Raw genomic sequence first — 18,706 nt, 5'->3', positions numbered from 1 at the left:
GCCAGAGGGGCTCAAGGCAAAAAGGAAGCTGGGTAGTTTGTGGCAAGCCAGTGTCAATCAGTGTAAGTTTGAGAATGGGGCAGATAGAGCACAGGGTACGCCTTGCACCCGTTTCTGACACAGATCACACTTGTCAGCCAGAGATAAGCACATCCTCACCTTTCTGTATTTGACTTGCAAAACCAGTAACCCTGCTGACCGCCAGAAACAGCAAACTCAATACTGTGACAAGACAGCGGACTCACAACTGGCCACAAATGGAACCTTTTTTGGGTCCTGAGTTCAGATTACAGTATGTTTTGTCAGTACAATGAACTATTTTATGGCAAAACATCAAGAGAAAGTTAATCCTTATACTAAGACCAATTTAAAAGATTAAATTGTCTTTTGGTTTTCAAAATGATGAACAGCGTTGACCAACAAGACTACAAAATTAACAAAAAATGCATTCAAGGATGCATTAAGATGATCAAAAGTATTCAATAGTAAATTGTTACAATATATATATATATATATATATATATATATATATATATATGTGTGTGTGTGTGTGTGTGTGTGAGAGAGTCTAATTTCGAGCTAAAGGCAAAACAATTGAAAAGTGTCAATTTTGGTTGAATTTAAGGTTTTCACAAAAATTAGTTCATTAAGCCCTCCTCTAACGATCCCAATGTTCCAAAAAGCAATTAAACATCTAAAAGTATCTTTATTTGTACGTTTTCTGAGAAGAGTACCTTTCCTTTTATCGTGAAAAATGCTCGCTTTTGGATGACTGGCGCTACCTCTCATCACAAGTTTGGTATTGTTGTATAGCACGGCATTCCAACTTTGTGAATATTCATAGCAAATTCTCTATGGCATAAGTCTGAACCAATGAAATGTGATTTTCAAACTCATGGTGATGTAAACAAAATGATCTTACTCGTGCTGACTGACAGATCCGAAGCGCATGCACAAAGACGTCAAGATCCTGATATAGCTACACATATACACAGAATTACAGTATTTAAAAAAAAAAATCTGTATTGACAATTATCAGCGCAAACATTGTCTGTTATGTCTTAAGTGAACGTTTGGTTATCTGTTGGGGAAAAACATCTGATGTGTAACATTAGATCCGTGTGATGTAGGTCTTAATATATAGGCTGTCTGTTTCATTAATGTTAATCAAACAATTGTGGAATTATGGGAAAAAAAGTTCAATATATATTTCTTCATAGATAAGGTTTTTGACTTGGTTTGTGCCAAATTTGGTGGTATTACCAGGGATTTTAAGGTTTGGTTGCTAGGTGTCTTTGTTTTGGAACCTTCAGAAAACTTTAACTCGTTTTTTCTCAAAATTGACTTTGCTGTGTCTATCGACTTCAAACAGGTGTAGCTCAGACATTTCTTGTTGGATTTTATATATATATATAAAACTTTCTTTTCAAGGAATTCTCAATAATAATATTTCCACAAAAATAATAAGCAGCACAACTGTTTTTAACATTGAAAATAATAAGAAATGTTTCTTGAGCACCAAATCTGCATATTGGAATGATTTCTGAAGGATGATATGACACTGAAGACCGGAGTAATGACAGCTTTGCCATCACAGGAATAAATTACATTTTAAAATATATTAAAATAGAAAACAGTAATTTGAAATTTTAGTAAAATTTTACAGTATTACTGTTTTGAATGTGTTTTTGATCTAATAAATGGAGACTTGGTGAGCATAAGAGACTTAATTCAAAAACAGACAAGCATGGTTCCTTTCATTTCATTTACACTCATACCATCTGCATATTCCTGTCAATCTGCAAACGCCACAATACAAACCAGTAATATGACCTCACAACATTCTGAGGTTTTACGATATTGCCGGCCTGCTCTTATGAAGACAAGCGAAGCAGGGTAACATTTGTGCTTGGAGGGTGAATTTTATTAGTTTGCCTTGTGCTTGATTTCCGTACCATTTCCAAGGTCCTGCTTGAGGTGGACCTCTTCACCGATTTTATAGTTTCTCTCTTTCTCTACAATATCGAGCTGTGGCTCCATTACCGCATTGCTGCTCTGTGCCGGTTGGCCTGCATTCGTCTCTTTAACTTTCTTACTGATATGCTGAGCGTGGTGCTCACTGATATATAGAGCTCCATTTTTCAGTATAATCATTTCATGTCCCTCACTGCACTGTGATTGTAAACCAAGCCATGCACAAACACACACACAGACTAGTCAGACCCTGTGTTGCTGCTGAACATGTGTGTCTCAATCAACACTTGTCGTTGGACTGGTTGCGAAAATAGATGAAGTCCTCGGTGGCCTGACCTCTATTACGTCACTTATTCACAGCTGATGAGCTGTGATAACATCTGCTATCGATTAGAGGGTTGTAAAAAAAAAAAAAAAAAAAAGGGAGAGAGAGAGAGAGAGACTCTTTGAACCCTAAGCAGTTCAGATAGATTGATCAAGTTTCGCACCCTGCCCCTCATCCAGAACTCAAGACTACCTGCCACACACACTCTTACACTAATTGTAAAGAGCTGTTCCAAATATAAATGCAAATCAGAGACTAAAAGCCATTAACAAACTGCTTTACATGATCTGAGCACCAAGTAGAAAGGCAGAAATGCAAGTGTGCAGGGTCCTCGTCTAGAATTTTAAAACTTGCATTATCGTTCAGTATAAAAGTCATAAAGGCTAAGTGTTAAATATTATTAAGGGAAAGATTAAATACTATAAAGTAAAACAACCTCCTGATGGGTTTCTCTTCAAGAAAGAGTTCTTATCATACATTTTTCATTATGTTTTCCCCTAAGGTCCAGTTATAAATGTTAGTAAAATGGTTAGAATTTAGCTATATAGCCATAAATGACCATTTTCCACACTGTTTCTGAACTTTAATTTAAATGGGATACTTTGATACCTTTAAAACGGCAATGTAGTTTTAACTGTCCTACAACAGGCGCTTTGCAAAACCTGCAGTACATTCCAATCGGTTCACAAAACAATGTGCCACACAAACTGTTAAGGTCATAATAGATTTTTTTTTATTAATTAATCCTAAAAAATATCATGGTTTCCACAAAATATTAAACAGCACAACTGCTTTCAGCATTTATAATAATAAGGAATGTTTTCTTGAGCACTAAATCAGCATATTAGAATTATGAAGGATCATGTGACACTGAAGACTGGAGTAACGGCTGCTAAAAATTTAGCAATCACAGAAATAAATTACATGTTAAAATATATTTTAAAAGAAAATATTTTGTAATATTACTTTGCAGTATTACTTTTTTACTGCAGCTTTAGCGAGCATAAGAGACTATTTTAGAAGTTTTTCATTGTGAAAAACACCACACAAAAAACATTTAGTTCTAAAGAATAAAACATTGAAGGGAAATGAAAGGAGATTTTTTGCAGCTCAATTTCCCAAAAAGATCATGTTTTTGGACTAAGAAGGAAAGTATGAGTTCTGAAAGTTGCAATAGGTTTCATAGCATGTTAAACAGAAGATCTCAAAAGATCAAATGGAAAAGTTTCATTTCTCATTAACAGCCCCTTAAAAGAACATCTCAGTCTCTCCATCATATAAACTTCCGTTAACTCAGTTCCCTCTGAAGTGATGTTGGAAATGTGCATTACTGTACAATTATCATTTACCCTCAACCCAATTATGATAAAGGGAAAAAAACAAAAGGCAGAAACCAAAGCAAACTATCAGAGTGAACTAAACAAAAACCAAGCAAAGATGGACAGACTTGGAAAATGTCGACAGTCGACACCCAAATATAGGTGTGAGAGAATTCTTGGCGCCATAGAATTCTCTCACCCCAGCCTGCAGTGGGATTCCAGGAGGGTCCTGGCTCCCATTGATCACATCTTGGGCTCCACTTTGACGTTTTTTCAAATCGATGCCTAAGAGGAGAAAAAAAGGGCACTCGTCGATGACTGACATCAATGATGTACAACCACTGCGATCGGCCCGGCAGCACCTGCCCGTCCCGTCCCAACAGTAAGGGACGCAGCCACTGTTGGCCAAGGACAAAAGGAGGACTCTGGCTTTGGAGCTTGGCGGGGATTTGCACTATAGCAGGTGCAGAATCTCCTTTCTTCCTGCTGGTACTGAGGCACAGGGCCTGTGGGGTGCTTCCTGCTCCCCACGCGACGGGCCTGTCCCATAGCCGGCTACAGGCCAGGGCTGCACAGTGCCAGAGTACATGAATCTACCAAAAACACACACACAGGGAGGAAACAAGAGTCACGCGTTTCACTTGACGACCAAGTACTCCTCTTTCCATGTCAATAAAATACCCGTCTACAATGCCCAACATGACCTGATGTACACTACAAGTGTCTACATGCTGGTTTATAAGGAAGGTCAGATAGAATCATGTTATTTTCAAAGACAATCTATTCCACGGGTCAGAACAATGAGAGAAGAGCTCAGTGATGGATAAGACAGCTCTATCTGACATGCTGATGACAGCTCAAAGAACTGAGTAAAAAGAAAAAGACAAGGCCCTGTCCTGATGAGGCAGTGGTAAAGCATTTTCACTGTGTAATTTGATTCAAATCAATTCAACTCAAACTTTTCAATTCAAATTAGGTTAACACTGAAGGTTGCATCCAAATAAGTGTTTGCCCTGAACCTTGAAACAGCAAGAGGGTCACAATCAGAAGACACTAGAAACCATTTTTGTCTATTTCTAACTAGCATATCAGATATTCCAGTGTCAGAGTGGAATTTGAAAACACGGCTGTGAAGGACAGACATACAAACGGTCACATCTAATTTCCACAATCAAATAAAGTTAAATATATAAATAATACAATTTATTTAAACTGTGTCATTTAATTTAAATGTTTAAAAATATATATGAAATATATTACATTTTATAAAACGGTTAGTTCCTGTCCTTGATTCTGATTGGTCAATAGCTGTTTTATTCACGATAAAACACGGCTATGACTGCTTCACACAACGGTTCTGTGTATCACTACACAACACCCTTAGCAACCACTCTTAGCAATGTAAACTGTATGTTCTCAATTGATATTGTTCATTGAAGCTTATTGTATTATGTAGAAGAGTATTGTGAGAAAGAGATTGAGTGAGCGAGTTTATTACCTGCATTCAGATTTAGCATTTTCCTTCAGGTCAGTCCTATGTTCATGATAAAAAATATGTTTAAATGTCCAATGTATTATCTTGTCCTTTTAACAGTTAAAGGTTTTTCCCGTGACTAACAGCACTAGTCAAAGCATTTGTCAGTTGCGTCTTGTTCCGTGTTCACAACAATTCAGTCTTTTCAATGTAAAAGTTTTCGCTACTGACTGACACACTCATAAAGACCATCTTTGCCGCCATCTAATGGCGTAATAATGTAACTTCTGTTGCTGTTCACGGTCAGGGACTATTTTTTCCGGCGGAAGGAATGCGTTAGTGAAAGTTTACTTCATGAAAGTTGCATTGATACATATGGCTTTAATATTTGTATTGTGTGGGAACCGTTTTATAAAAGCAATAAGGTACTTGAGGCTAGTGCTGTATCGTGAATAAGTCACGGCTGAAGGGGTTGCAGGCACTCCTATAATAGATCATTTATTTATTAAAAGTGTCCGGTTTAATTAAAAAATGTAAATAAATAAATGTCAGTCTACAACTATGAAGTCACATGCTGAGATTCTAAGATATTTCCATCTTTTGTTTTTATGAAGACAAGCAAAGCAGGGTAATGTCAAATCCAGGGATTTTAAAACCGATATAGAGTATAGTGATTGTGTGACAGCAGTTGTGATTTATGGATTTTCAGCTTGGAGCCGTAGTGAATAAAGGTCTTCTGTTTAGCATTGTGATCAGGGTTGTGCTGTAATTATCTGTCCGTGGATTGTATTATCCTGATTCTTCAGTCCTGTAAAGGTGGTCAGCAAGTTGCTCTGAAACAAAACAAAGCGTCCTCATTAACTTTACTTCGCATGCAGTGACATTGTTTTAGTTTGAATTTAAACCATGTTGACGCTTGCAAATGTCACACTCAAACAAGCATGGGCGCAGAGCAAAAATTACTTGATAATGTATTGTCACCGGAGTCTGCAAATGCATACTTAAAACTCTTTACTTAAAAGTAAACAGCATGCACACTAAAGCAGCAGAAACTCTCTCTGCATACCCAAGAGCTAGGCAGGCACCAAAAAAAAGTGTTCTGGTTTTCTCTGGACTGGAAGGAACACTTGAAAGGAAAGCCCCTGCGGAGAAGGACTCAAAAGAGACCGTACAATGATTTGTATTCAAACCTGAAGACCTCATGCTGTAACTTCATGGAAACACTAGGCCGAATGTGAAGGATGTCCTCGCGTTGTCAGCACGCCTTGCCTCATGCATTTCATCTTCTGTCCATTCGAGGGCTTAAAGGAGACTGGAACGTGACAAAATGTGAAGAGAAGTTTTTGTTGCTTTCTGTCTGTGTGTAGTTTGTTTGATGATTAACCAGCAGGCTAACTGACATAGAGGAGGTGGCTGGCCCCTGGTGGGAGCCGCTCCAAAGCTTTCCAAAGTCCTGAAAGCTTCACTCCTACATACTTTCTTTATTTAGCTCCTGCAAACATGGCTGCTAAGGAACGAAAGAAGCCGTTTTAGACACATAAGAAGTTTTCCCTAGCTGAGCTTTTTACACTCAGTCAAAATATACAGTGACCTCTGCATAAATGTGGCCGTGACTACATGTGCACGAAAATGATACTATTTCATGTGCCCGAGATGAGATGCTGATGAATTCAACACTGGCAGTCTCTGACCACATCTATCTGTAGAGCAATCCACGGGTACCATTTGACCATCAAACATTACCCTGGATTCAATAACTCACTCTCACTCGCTCCAACCCTTATTACCAAAAGACAATTATAATAGAATAATATAATAAAATATAATATAGATGCTCAAGTATTCCCCCGACCCTACATAGGACAAGCGGTTTGGAGATTAGAATAGAATAGAATAGAATAGAATAGAATAGAATAGAAACTCAAGCATCCCCTGACCTGACATAGGGAATTTCAACAGTTCAGAGAATTGGAGAATAGATGAATAATAGAATAGAATAGAATAGAAACTGAAGCATCCCCCCAACCCTACACAGGAAATTTAAACAGTTCGGAGAATAGATGAAGAATAGAATAAAACAGAACAGAACAGAACAGAATAGAATAGAATAGAATAGAATACTATAGAATGATATAATATAATAAAATATATATGCTCCAGCATCACCCTGACCCTACATAGGACAATTAATAGAATAGAATAGAATAGAATAGAATAGAATTATTATGAATCCCAGTTTAATATGAATAAATTACTGACATGGGTAAACAGACAACCATTATATTGAATTTATCTGTATGACAAAAACTCGTCTGCCAAAATTAATTAGTGTGACAGTCCTAACGTGCTATGTTAAACGTTTCCACAATGGGCGCTATAGCATCCGTTAACAAAACGTCTATGATAATTTTCTCTTTAAGGTCAACTACTGTCATGGTACAGCAATATATTTAGAAAATAGTCTTGCTGAGCAAGTTAGCTAAAGTCAGCATGTTTATCTGAAGCTACCAGAACAACATCACATCTGGTTTAATGACACTACATAGAGTTACCATAACTCTATCGTACCTTTGAGTATTGAGGTATGTTACCGACAGAGCAACGCAAAAATGCACGTTGAGTATGTACAACAGGGCACCGTTTACATTTGTGTACTTGCGTAAGGTATATTTCTGGCCTAAGGGTTAATACATGCTACCAAATATCTCTCTTTCGCTCCATGTCTCTCTCTCTCCAGGGATAGTGAGCGGCCAGTTGGACCGGAGCTGTCAGCTCTCTCTCCTGTAACAAGTGTGCCTGACGCAGAGAAGTTGGCAGAGGCAATGGATGTAAGCGCACTGAGGGTTTATGGGAGATGACAGCTCCTGCTAAATAAAAGCACACGTGCAGAGACAGTGTATGGGGAGAGCAGGCACAAGGGCCTTGCTGCTCGACACAGCCTCTAGCCAGCCAGGGCAGAACCTCGGCTAACTATCACCATCCCTATTGTGACTAGTGCTATCACTATATCAACAATACTGTTCAAGACTGGTAGTGAACTCTAAGCTCTCGCCAGTGATGCAACCACTGTTAATAATGCTGCAGTTGCTACCTGCCACAGCTATAGGAAGAGGTACAGCTAAAAATATCCTGAAGAAAAAACCATGAGGTCTGTGGAGAAACTATGACCTGCTTGTAATTGATTTACCAGATATACTGAGGTTTTTGCCCAGTGATGCAAGTTTTAAAAAAATAAGATTTGTAAAACAGAACTCAATAAAAAAAAACTTCATACAATTGGCATTTAACACTTTGATTAGCAAGTCATTAGTTTTTCGTTGCTTTCAATTCAAGTCAACAAAGAAAGTGCACAAAATCAAAAGTAGGGAGGTGTCAACATTAAAATTCTGGTTACCAGTCAGTGTTATTAGTATTGAGAACCTATTATAGTTTTTATAAATATTTTAAATTATATTTTATGTTTATATTTTTCATTTTCATTTTAATTTCAGTTCAAGTTGTTTTTGTAATTTTTATAAATTTTAGGTTTTTTATTAATTTTTTATTTTAGTTTTAATTTAATTTTATTTTTTAATACATCAAGTTAAACTAAATAAAAATTAGAAATGTTGCCATGGCAACTAGCTAAATTTAAATAAGTTTAAGTTTTTTATATTTTATTTTATTTCATTTAGGGTTTATTTATTTCAAGCACCTGAAAAATGTTTTTATATGGTTTTAGTTAATTTTAGTTTCAGTTAAAATAATAACCCTGATACCAATAAACTGATAAATATTTTTTTTTTTAAATGGCTGATAATAATATAAAAAATACAACTGTTTTTTTGTCTACAAAAATATTTTTAGTTTTTAGTGTTTTATTTTGACAAAATAAGTTGTTTACATGCTACAAAAAATAGTTAATTCATGTGAACGTTAGATGACGGCACAGGTAATTTAAACCTAAAAATAGGGGAGATTAGCATGTACATTAATTATCCAATATCATTCATATCAATGAATGATACAGATAAAGATGTCACTCTTTTACACAATAAATTAATACCAAAACACACACACACACACACACATGCACCCATCTTGCATATATACAAAGTGTACATTTGGTCAGTAGTTGTCTGTTGTGTTCAGTCAGCATGTCTGTAAGTCATGTGGCTGTTAGTGGAAATTTTTGTTTTGCACACCTTTCTCTCTCTCAGTGAACACACACACTGTCCATTTTTCACCTCTCATCGATGTGTAATGCTCTGAACAGTAAGTGCGGGTCTCGGGAGTGTTTAAGGCCAGACCTGGCTGCCATGCGGCAAAGGGACGGTCCAGTGGAGTATGGGATTTGCCTGCAGATGCACTGGCCGCTGTCAGTTGACTGCTCCTCATGCTGGGGCGGGTCAAACAGTGCACTCACTAACAACCTGGCCATCTGTCATCCCTTGTGCTAAGCTACACTTACAGCTCACAGGTGTGACTGGACAAATTCAACACACCTTTATATCTCTATTGATAAAAAGGGCATGTCTGATTATGTCTAAAGTCCTTGTAAAAGCAATGAAACCGGAAATTAGTAATTCAGAATTCACTCCCCCTGATGTCGTTCCAAAAAGGTATGACTTTCTTCTGTGTAACATAAAAGAGATATTTTGAGAAATGTCTCAAATACAGTTTTTTTATACAATGGAAAAAGCCAATGGTCAACATAATGGGTTAGTTACCAATATTCTTCAAAATACAGGTTTGGAATAACAGGAGGGTGAATAAATGATGACAGAAATTTTATGTTTTTGTGAACTATCACTTTAAGGGAAGCCTGATTACCTGGCCCCCATCTTGGTAATGCAACTGGGCGGCTATGGGGAAAAACAAAATTCTCAAATTTTGAAGATTGCACTTTAATACATTTTCTGTGTCGTGTCTGCTATACTCTAACACTGTGTCTACACCTAACGCGACAGTTGTTGCGGCATAACAGTTTGAGGCGGTCTACACTGCACACAATAAATCATCCATTGCAAATCCATCTGTCCTTCGTGTCAGAAGTAGCGGGAGCACTTAGAGTACATCAGAAATAGAACGTGTTGTGCCACATCCACTGTAGACAGCATCACTGATTATAATGGGTTCTATTTGCATTACATCGCGCTGCTTGCATCTGGTGTAGACACATCACGAAAGAAAACTAGATGCCACAAAATTACACAAATGCAATGAATAAAAAAATAATAATAACAAGTGAAATACAAATCAAAAGCAAATGAGCTGGTTCTTTGTAATGAAATTGTAAAAAGTACTCAAAAGAAAATCTGTCTCAAACGTATGCATTGTCATTTTGAATAGAGCTAAGAACTCACTGAACTAGTCTGGGCTGTGTTTCCCTGGGCTGTGTATCATTGTAAAAACCATTGGCATCAGCGGTCTCTACGATCAGCTTAGGGTCACAAAACTTCTGGGAGAAACAGCCCTGAACAATTTGAAACATCTGACTCAATAGCCGCTTTTCCACCGTCGGGCCGAATGGTTGTTATTGCGTAACCGTTCCATTCCGTAAATAACTAGAATTAAATAACCAATTGCAGTAAACGATAACACAGTGCTACAAACCAGCATGTTTATGACTATAAGTTAAAATAATTACGATAATAAATTAAAATAATATGATAGCAAAGTGATTTCAAGCAGCATAACAGTGTTTTTGTACAGCTAAAATAAAGCAAATCAACTGGAAAGCTTTGCACACTGAAGTTACAATATCCCATTCAAACTGCTTCTGATGTCACCTTTGTATGTCTGAAGCTTTTAAACAAGTGTAAATGCCAATTATGCCACTGATAACAGCACACAGGATAGTGAGCAGTAGAGAGGGATTGTGTAGAGATCCAGAGGATAATTGTGCTGTTAGGCACGTCAACCTGGTGCGTTTGCTTTCCCTGGCACCCGTGCCAACTCTTTTACCAACTAATACCAGTTCACCCATTTTCTTCTCTCTTACCTCAGGACAGTTTCCCCTGCCCCCATTCAATCTCCCTATCTTCCCGCCGCAGCCCTCTAAAATACCCGCCACGGCCGCACAGCAGATCATGCCAGCGCAAAAGCCGTAGCCCCGTCCTTATTACAGCGGCTTCCACAGCGCTCTAATCACTGCGACCAGACCCGGCACAGAGAGAGAGAGAAAGAGAGAGTGAGCGTTCGCTAATGGCCAGGGTCTGTGTGTCCGCGACGGCTGCCGTGTTAACTAGCTTTTCTGCCTGTTTTGGTGGATTCGGGCGGCGCAGGAGTGTCTCTCCAGGGGCCAGAGGCGACCGTATTCCTCCCTTGACACACAATGATAACCAATGCTCTCGCAGGACCGGTGGTGCCCTGAACACACACACACAGACACAAAATCCAACATCAAACGGACTGTGGATAAAGCTACTCTTTCCCCCAGCCAGTTTGCTTTTTTATTTCCCCCCTCTGTGAAGGAGAGGAAATTGTTGGCTAAGCTGTCTTTTGTCAGGGCGTTTCAGAGGCACAGTCCGAACACTGGTCCCTTTTTTCTCAGGTCCTGTATACCGTTAAGGATGCAGTTTGTGCATTATGACCCCTAACCAGGTGTTGCTGTGATGTTTTCCCTCCTTATGATATTGTATGCAATATTCACCCTCTTCCTCACTTCATAACCGGCATTGTGAGGTTTTTTTTTTTTTTTTTCACTCGGGAGTCTCACAGATAGCACTAGCATTATCCAGTCTAGGACCACACAATCTCTGTGAGTCTGACTATCAAAGCCGTTCCTTGGAGGGCATGGATTCGACTGCTACGGTCTTGGCAGTCACATATGGAAATGTTGCCTAGCTGAATACTGTGGGATTACACTAGAGCTGTCATCAACACACGTCGCCAAAGGTTGTTGCTGCTGTTAGATGCATTTTTAAAGCTTTCCTTTGAGCCTGCCTCACTTTAAACTTTCACAATTTGATGGGAAAACAATGACTGATAATGATAAAAGAATATCAGACAACATCGTCTGCCAGCTAAAAAATTTTAAACACAAATATGGGATGCACACTTTGGTACGTTCAAGTTAGTGTTAGCCTAGTTCTTTGAGTAAAGATTTTTTTAGTGTTCTTAAAAGATCTCTTATGCTCACCAAAGACAGTAATATTGTGAAATATTATTAGAAATTAAAATAACTCTATTCTTGTTTAATATATTTTAAAATGTGATTTTTATTACTGTGATGGCAAAGCTTTTCAGCAGCCATTACTCCAGTCTTCAATGTCACATAATCCTTCAGAAAACATTCTAATATGCTGATTAGGTGCTCATTTCTTATTATTATCAATGGTGAAAACAGTGGTGCTGCTTGATATTTTTGTGGGAACTGTGATATTTTTTTCAGAATTCTTTGATTAACACACACACACACACACACACACATATATATATATATATAAAACATCCAAATTCCATTAAAATATGTTTGCAAATATTTGTAACAGGAGCTCAATGGTGAGAATGCTGTGAGTGACAGCACTTCCGGTGCCTTTCTAAATAGACAGATGATCAAACAGAAGGCCTTTAATGCAGCTCCATCCAAAAATATGAGCAGCATGACAAGTTATGACAAGAAGATGAGTCACTGTTTCCGGACCCACCGATCACTCTGAACTTCAAACACATAAATCTTGTATCCTATCTAAACTATGTTTAAGGAGAAATAAAAACAAAGAAATGCTCAGCTGACTGTAAGCATAGTGTCTGTTGTACACAAATAGCCAATGGAGGTCTGTCATGGAGCCTTCAATGATATCGCAAATCAATATTTAGAGTACATATTCTGTTATTACGAAAAAACAGTAATTTAGTTTTTTCCCCAACAAAACACTAAATAATACTAACAACATAAAAAAATTCTGGTCCTAAAGTGTAATAAAAATTAATAAAAAAAACTATAATATAATACACTTTCCTTAAGGAGCCTTTTAGCACCGTTGTACCCCATTTCAAAATCCTGTGATAAAAACAAGGCAAAATATATAACAAATGTTGTCTTCATGTACTCTAACCTAACTAAAGTAAGAGAGAGTGTGAGTTAGCTGGTGTGCACGGGTGGGTTGTAGCGGTAGTAGATCTGAGTGTGACAGATTTATCTCCCCTCGCTCAGGCTGGATGAGAGGGGCTCATAAATAAACAGGGAGACGGGAGAGAAAGCTCTCCATTGAACATAAACAAGTAGGTCCTTTAGTCCTGCATCAGTCACTCGCCGGGGGACTGTGACAGCGAGGGGTCCAAGGTGAGGTCAGGGTGGTTCCCTTTAACCCTGGACTAACGCAGCCCAACCGCATTCAGCCAACACATCATTAGGTTCAGATTATGAACGAATATGGCAATGGCTCCAATTTGTCAATAAGTGAATTCGGTGATGACAAAATTTTAACACTACTTGGGTGATTTATGTACTGCGTAGAAAGGAAGGGCTATGTTCGTCCTTCAGCATTCTCATTTATATAAGGTTATACAGTGCTGATATTATATACCATAATACATATAAGCATGAATGTACATATATGTCTTTTGTGCCTTTTATACTGAATGGATAGTGATTGTATATAGCAAAATGAAGGGGAAAACAGCATGTGGAATCAAGACATGAGAGTCTGGACTTGAACCTACGTTCACACAGGAACACTGTGGCCCTTATACCACCTGTTTATCACCATAAAGCAGAAGACAGACCACAGAAAAGGCTGAATAAATTGGATATGACAGATTAAATCCTGGTCATCTGGAAAAAAAAAAAGAAAAAAAAAGTGCAAACAAAAAGCACAGAAAATGCCCACACACAAATGAAAAAAGGCTGCTCTTTGGTACCATACTAAGGGTGTTTGTTTAGCACGTTGAAAAATTCTCTACAGAAACAGATTTTTAGAAATAATGTGCAAATCTTTCAAGACGGACCAACCATTAGCTCTGAGGGTATTAAGCAATGGTAAATACTTCTGGAGAAGTATACATTTCAATATTTTTTAACAATCTTTTAATATATTGTACATTTGTGCTTATAGTCTTTCAGTTAAACTCAATAATTTTATATCGTACCATCATTGCTGGTAAGATTACATCATTTACAATGCTTTATTGGACATAGTTTACTACCTTATAAAAATGATGCAGTCTTGGACTTTTAAAAAACTTTACCTTAGAATCAAATTATGTGATGTTGTAATGAGAGCTGATTGTTTTGGTTTCAAGTTTTAAAACTCTTTCCTGAATTATCTATACTGAAGAATTGCTTAAATCCCTGTGGAGAAAATAAATGAACATACTTCTGGAACCCGGGCAGCTGTAAAAGTAGCCAGTCGCTGTAGTCTCATATTGCTTGCCATTATTTTTCAATGAGCATTCTGTTCGATTCTGGATTTTTTCCACTGAGACCCTGGCTATTTTTGGACCCCAAATGCTTTAAACAAAACAAAAAAATACAAAACAAATAGTAACAGATAAGAGGTTTTAAAATCACTTTCAAATGACTTTAATTTAGTTAACTGAGTCACTCCTCTGACAACTTAACTGGTTTACTGCCAAATAACTCTGTTTGTACGAACTGCCAGTCCAAGTCCAAAATGTGATAAAATTACTCTATTTGGCACCAATTCTGATATTCTTTGTTAGTATAAACTGTTCATAATTTCTTTTAGATAGTTTTACACAACTGCAATCAATTCTTTAGTGCATTATACCACTGCTATAATATCTGTAAGTGCATGTAAATGATTCACCTGTCAAACATCATGCGCTTCACTGCAGGGCTTTAAAAGCGATTTGAAAAGTGAAGAGCACACATTAAGTTACAGGTCTTTGAAAAGCAATATAGAGTTTTACCTTATGTCCTTTGCAAATTCAAAAGCCAATAAAGTGATATGTGTAGAGCCTCATACTTGCGGTATAAACTTTGGCATTGATGATTATTTTTCTGGCAGGTTACACTACCTTTTAAAGAACTTATGCAGAGTTCACCTAAAAGCCATCACTAGCATTTATTACACAGATGCTAAATTCTATGTAGCTCATTCTGACAAGAGCATTCAACACAAAATCCTTCAACAAAAAAGCCAGAGTCTCACGCTGGTATGGAGTTAAGTAACACGCCAATTTTACGTTGAAATCAAGAAGCTTGCAATAAAGCTAATTTCATGTTAGTGCTACGCTCTTTGGTAACATATGGATGAATGAAATCTGCATTCACAAGCTGTGAACCTTTCTGACCATGTGGTTCACACATCTCATACCATTTTTCATTTGACATGCGCCTCAGCAGGAAATTGTCATCATATCGAGAAACGGCACAGTAGTCAAGCCTAATGGTGAAATCACACAAGCGCAAACACACCGGAGAGTGAGAAAAGCAGAGAAAAAAGGTGGAGAGCTCGATTAACTGCCAGAAGATGGTGGTTTCTATTAGATTGTCATAGTAGTTGTTGTTGTAAAGTACTTTATTGCAATATCAGGACTCAACCATAAGGATGGGCCGCTGGCAAAAGAGTTTCGGGACAGTCAAGAGAACTTCTTATCTTATTGTGCAAGTATTTACTTTCTTATGTTCCAATAATTTGTTAACCATGTACTAAAAGGTAACATTGTAGATTACTAGAATTACTAGATTAAAAATTATACTGCAAACTAAGCATTGCTGATTTGTTTATATGCCACACTTCACCAGCAAACCATTTATGAAGTATTAGAGTTGTAATTTTCTAGCTATTATTGCATATTACAAGCATTTTCTTTAAAAAAAAAAAAATAAATAAAAAAAAAAATATATATATATATATATATATATATATATATTAATTAAAATCTGAATATTTTTTCTGTTATGTTGCTAAAAATGAGGCCCAATGTAAATGTTGACAGGGCAAGTAAAAATCTATTGGCAAACAAAAATATATATATATATTGTGGCTCAACACTATGTAAATGTAAAATGGATTCAGGCAGTGCAAAACAACCCGAGACAGAAGTGTAAAGAATAAATACACTATAGACAAGCAATGAATAAAGTCAGTAAATAGTCAGTAATAAAGATTAGAATGTATGACTGTAAGAAGTACACCTCTGAGTAGACTATGAAATTATGCAGTATTATAGAGATGGCTACAGAACTGACATTGAATATACACTATATAACTATTAAGGTGCAAAGTTCAGGTGTGTAGTGGAGGTAGGCAAAGCAACTAGCTATTACCAATGCAATTGCATGTGTGAACTATTTTTCAGTCTATGCTTTCATTCCGCATATGTAGAGCAGTAATTTGCAGTCACACGTTCTGTTTCAGATTTTAAAAAGATCTAAGGAAATCTACAAAAAAATAAGAACAATTTTTAAAATATTTTTTGGAATAATGTTATCACTTAAATACTCTAAATATATGTTAGTTTATGCCTACCACTCACCATTTTTTAATAAATAAATAAATATATATATATATATATATATAAATAAATAAAAAAATACATCATGCTCATTTGTAATCCTATGGCATTTTGCATAGAAGATTACTCTTCCTAAAAAAATCCTGAAATCCATTTTAAAGACTTCACTCTGTTACCTAACTGTTTACAGGCTAAGGGTAACACCGTGTTCTCGCTTTAGCTGTCAGCTATGCTACACTGCTTGAGCAAACCGTCACAAGCAAGCCGAATGTGACACGCTGTTCTCTGTCTCACTGTCTGTATCTCTTTCTCTCTCACTCTCTGTCCGGTCATCCGAAGAGGAGGCAAACCTCTCACTTTCTTCTCATCCAGCACTCAAACCCACATATACACACAAAAAAACATTCTACAGTGTAAGACACAGTAAAGGCTTAGGCATGTCACTACAACTCCAAATGATAAAACAAAGAAGATACAGTTATACAAAAGGAAACTCACACAAAATTGAGTTATGCAATAAAACTGCAGAATATTTGATTATTTTACATTTCTTTCTATATTTAGCTGTGAAATCCACACCAAGATGTGACAAAAAAATCCTTAAAATAACAAAAGATACAAGATATACTTCTCAAAAGATGAAAAGAGTCTGAAGTATTCAAAGTAAACAATAGCACCACTTCACACACTGTCCATTTCAATTAAAATGAAGAATAAAGAAATATGGATGACACTCTTTGAGATGATGATGTCCTTTCATTTTTGACTCTCTGCCTTCTCATAAAAATGCAAGGATCTGAGGTACATCATGACAGATAAGTGCCCTGTTTCTGGGTTAAATGAAAAGCGAGGTGTACTTTTGAATAACACATGTGAGAAAACGCGACTACGAATCTCCACACGCAGTTCTGGATGCGTTGAGTGCCACTTAAATTCACGAAGCGCTGCGATTGCCGGAGGATATTTGTTTCATCAAAATGAAACCAATCATTCAGCGCGAATCTAAACGACCAAGCGCAGAGTTTTATCAAAGGTTAAAAAGCAGCCGTTGACAACACACCTGTCTTTAAAGATTCAAATATCATCGATTTACAACAATTAAAGAGTTTGTATGCTGTTTGTATGTTGGCTGGAGTGTGTGCCGGTGTAGAAGTGAAAGTAAGAGACTCGTGTACTCACAGTTTGAGCTGTCAGGTCACTCAGTTCTGGTGCTGTATCACAGGCTCATCTTTTCACTGTTTATCCCACCATAGGACAGAGAGAAAGAGAGAGAGAGATGGGGGGGTATTTCCTTTTCTCCAGCTCTGTTCACACAAGTACAACTGAAAAGAGAGGGAGGAAAAAAAGAGAGAGAGAGAGCGAGAGAAAGTAGGATGGTTTTCGATGTGATCTGGTTGGCGGTCCTGCTACAAAGCGAGCGTCAGATTCAGTAGTGCTGCTTCTTTGGCGTGCCGCGCGTCTTCACACATAGCCGAGAGCCCGGTGCGGTCAACCACACGCGTCTGTGGTGTGTGTATGTGTGTTTACGTTCACACAAGCGGGGTGTATGTGTGTAAGCGGTGGGTTTGTGTGTGTTGGGGAGGGTGCTTGGGCTTTCACTCACTGGCTGTGCCTTACACTGTAAGAACACATCAGAGAGAGAGAGAGAGAGAGAGAGAGAGAGAGAGATGAGGGTGGGAGGGACGGACAGGGAGGAAGGAGGAGGAGGAGAGACAGAACGCGGAGGTGGAGAGGATGCACTGACAGTTTCACGCGAGCCCTTCTCGGAAGGCTCCGACCGCTAACGCAGGCTGACAGGTACTGAACGATAGAGACGAGAGGCAGCTATAGACCTCTATTCTTTTTCCGCCATCATTCTCTCAATCTCTAATCCGCACTAAATTTATACCATTTCTCCGACACAATACATATAGGTACATGCACATTCAACAATCATATTTTCCTTTGTCTTGTAATACAATAAAAGTATGCTTACAGTTAATCTTGATGACTTCCATATGCAAATACATTTGATGTTTGATTTACTGTATACAATGCAATTTCCGCATGCCCATGCTTATCATTGGGAAGTTGCCCGGAAAGTGACGCTTCAAAACAATATAAAACCCAAACATGGCCCATAAAGAGTTTCATCATGAAATGCTGGGAGACGTCTTTAACTGATGGTGTAAATTAAGGATATAAAGTGTGGAAACTCTATGGCAG

At 37.6% G+C, this 18,706-nt stretch overlaps 1 protein-coding gene across 1 annotated transcript in view; it reads right to left on the bottom strand.

Moving 5' to 3' along the window:
• rbfox3a (RNA binding fox-1 homolog 3a) overlaps window positions 1-18,106 on the bottom strand; it is a 395,081-nt gene extending 376,975 nt beyond the window's left edge. The window contains 1 exon segment of the mRNA XM_051914271.1: window positions 17,681-18,106. The gene's annotated coding sequence lies outside the window, so the exon portion shown is untranslated.
• Between the last annotated feature and the right edge of the window lie 600 nt (window positions 18,107-18,706).

This window comes from Ctenopharyngodon idella, chromosome 12 (genome assembly GCF_019924925.1).
Source record: "Ctenopharyngodon idella isolate HZGC_01 chromosome 12, HZGC01, whole genome shotgun sequence".
In the NCBI taxonomy this organism is placed as follows: Eukaryota; Metazoa; Chordata; class Actinopteri; order Cypriniformes; family Xenocyprididae; genus Ctenopharyngodon; species Ctenopharyngodon idella.
The sequence above is the reverse complement of the archived record's forward strand: the minus strand, read 5'-3'. Positions and strand labels throughout refer to the sequence as shown.